Raw genomic sequence first — 3,226 nt, 5'->3', positions numbered from 1 at the left:
CCGGATCAAGAATAAGGATTGGAGTTTGAATTGTTCTAGGACTCGAATTTGATAAAGGATCAACAATTGAGTCTCAATCAAACTCTGATTACTAACTCTATAAATAATAATGATTGTTCTCTTTTACAGGGTGGCACATACGCAGAAGTTAAACTAAATTGAGACCAAAAGAGCTAGGCGATTTTGCAAGCAATTTATGTGTGATTCAAGTGTGCATTCTTGAAGCTACATGAACAAGAGTGAAGAACCAATTCCATTGTGTCTTTCTTTATTTCTAGTTCAATTGTAGTAGGTGTTTTCATATTGTACCTTTCAGCTTTCATAGAAGCAATTGTATTAGGTACTTTGAGTATTCAAGTTAGAGTTAACTTGAAAGTGTCGCAGTAGTTGAGGCTGTGTGCCACACTGGGATTAGAGTTTAATCCTTAGGTTTACAAGAGTTTTGTAAATGCAGTTTTGGCTCAGCGATTTTAGTGGAAGTTTGGGAAAATCCTACTGAGTAGTAGGTCGTGGTTTTTTCACCTTTTGAGCCAGGTGTTTTCCACGTAAAAATCTTTGTGTTCTTTATTTTATGCACTCTTAATTCCGCAAACAGTAATAGTAGTATACCTAGAAGAACCAGGTTCTTCTAGAGCGAAAATTAGGTACCACACAAATCACCCCCCCCCCCTCTTGTGTGGTATTGACGAGTAGAACATCAATTGGTATCAGTGCAGGTTATCCTTGAAGAGGCTAACACCTTAGGAGAAGATCAACAATGACTGCACCACCTGGGAACTGGGAAGGGCAATCCACTGCCAGGCCTCCACTTTTCAATGGTCAGTACTATTCTTGGTGGAAGAACAGTATGAGAGATCACATTATAGGGGAAGATTATGAACTTTGGGACATAGTCACTGATGGTCCCCTAGCAACCACAAAGAAGAATGCTGAAGGAATTGATGTGCCAAAGACAAGGGCTGATTGCACTGCTGAGGACCTGAGGAAGTGGGAGAAAAATGCTAAGGCCAAGAAGTGGCTTGTATGTGGACTAGGACCAGACGAGTACAGTAGGATCCAAAGTTGTACAACGGCTAAGGAAATATGGGACACTCTGCAAGTGGCTCATAAAGGAACACCTCAAGTGAAAAGATCAAGAGGAACACTTCTATATTCTCAATATGAGAATTTTACTATGAAGGAAGGAGAAACTATCCAGGAGATGTATACTAGATTCACCACTTTGACAAATGAACTTGAATCTCTTGGAAGGATTATCCTTGAAGAAGACAAGGTTGAGAAGATTTTGACAAGGGTTCTGCCAGTCACATGGGAAGCAAAATCACTGCCATTCAGGAATCATAGAATATTGCTACCCTTAGACTGGATGAACTGATTGGAAACTTAACTACCTATGAAATGAGGAGACAAACCATGAAGATGGATACCCCCCAAAAGGAGAGAGGCTTAGCTCTCAGAATTGCTGAAGGTGCAGATTTGGAAGATGATGAAGTGGCTATGATCACTAGGGATTTCAAGAAGTACCTGATGAGAGGAAAGGGTTCTTCAAGAGGTAAAAACTTCAATAAAACAAGAGCTCCAGAGAAACAGACCAATGAGGGATGCTACAAGTGTGGTAAGACTGATCACATGATCAAAAACTACCCTCAATGGAAAATTGAGTGGAAGAAAGAAAGAGCTGAACGAAGGAACAGGAAGAAGGAACAGGTTCAACCAAAAAGAAACAAAGGTTCAACCAAGGCTATGGTTGCTGCTTGGGGAGAAACCTCAGATGAAGACTCAGAAGATGAAGCTGAGGAGGAGCAAGCACTAATGGCCATCGGAGAATCAGATGATGAACAAGAGGTAAGTATTCTTCATCTCAAAGACAAGATTAAATTCTTGTCTAAAGAAAGGCTGGCTGAGCTATTAATAGACTTCATTGATGAGTCTGAGATAATTAATAATGAGAAGGAAGTTCTGTCTAGGGAATGTGTGATTCTAAAAGCAAAATGTAAAAGTCTAGAGTCTAGGGCAAATGAGAGTGATAACAAAAATGCTGAGTTGAAGAACCAGGTTCTTGAACATGACAATAGTGTCCTAGAACTTAGGTCTGAAAACTTAAAAACTGAAATTAGGAACAGGAAAGAAGAAAGCTGATCACACATATCTCACTCTAGAAGAAAATTTGGAAAAAATGAAAGATGAATTGTATAAGAAAGATGAATTCATCAAAGTCTTAAAGGAAGATCTAGGAAAGGTGAAACATGAACTAGACAGAACTTGCAAGTGGAACAAGGCTTCTGATGCACTCTCTTGGTTGCAAGAGCATCACAGTAGCAACAAGAGAGGACTTGGCTATGGGACTCAAGCACCAAAATGGGACCCTAAAAGCAAGTACCTCACACTTCGTGAAAACAAAATATGCACACACTGTGGCAAGACTGGTCACTACAAAAAATGAATGTGATGCAAAAGTAAAGGCCAGTCAAAAGAACAAAGCCTTTGTTCAAGAAAAAGGTAAGCTGCCCGGATGGGCAAGAAGGAATTACATGTGAGATACACGTCAAGGAGATAAGTCTCAAGGATAAAGCAATAATATCTCCTGAACTGATCGAAAAGGTTGCATATTGGATGAGGAAAGAAAGTATCCTCATGGGAAGAGGACACAATCCGGATAAAGGATAGGGTTGGAGTTTGTATTGTTCAAGGACTCAACTTCGATGGAAGATGAACAATTGAGTCTCAATCAAACTCTGATTACTAACTCATTAAATAACAGTAATTGTTATCTTTTACAGGTATTGCACAAACGCAGAAGTGAAACTAAATTGAGAGCAAAAGAGCGAGGCAATTTTGCAAGCAATTTATGTGAGATTCAAGTGTGCATTCCTGAAGCTACTTGGACAAGATAGAAGAACCAATTCCATTGTGTTTATTCTTATTCTAGTTCAATTGTAGTAGGTAGTTTAAAGTTGTACCTTTCCAGCCTTTGTAGAAGCAATTGTAATAGGTACTTTGAGTATTCAAGTTATAGGCTAACTTGAAGGTGTCGCAACAGTTGAGGCTGTGTGCCACACTGGGATTAGAGTTTAATCCTTAGGTTTACAAGAGTTTTGTAAATGCTGTTTTGGCTCAGTGATTTTAGTGGAAGTTTGGGAAAATCCTACTGAGTAGTAGGTCGTGGTTTTTTCACCTTTTGAGCCAGGTGTTTTCCACGTAAAAATCTCTGTGTTCTTATTTTATG

Source organism: Nicotiana attenuata, unplaced genomic scaffold, assembly GCF_001879085.1.
Source record: "Nicotiana attenuata strain UT unplaced genomic scaffold, NIATTr2, whole genome shotgun sequence".
NCBI classification, from domain to species: domain Eukaryota; kingdom Viridiplantae; phylum Streptophyta; class Magnoliopsida; order Solanales; family Solanaceae; genus Nicotiana; species Nicotiana attenuata.
The sequence above is the reverse complement of the archived record's forward strand: the minus strand, read 5'-3'. Positions refer to the sequence as shown.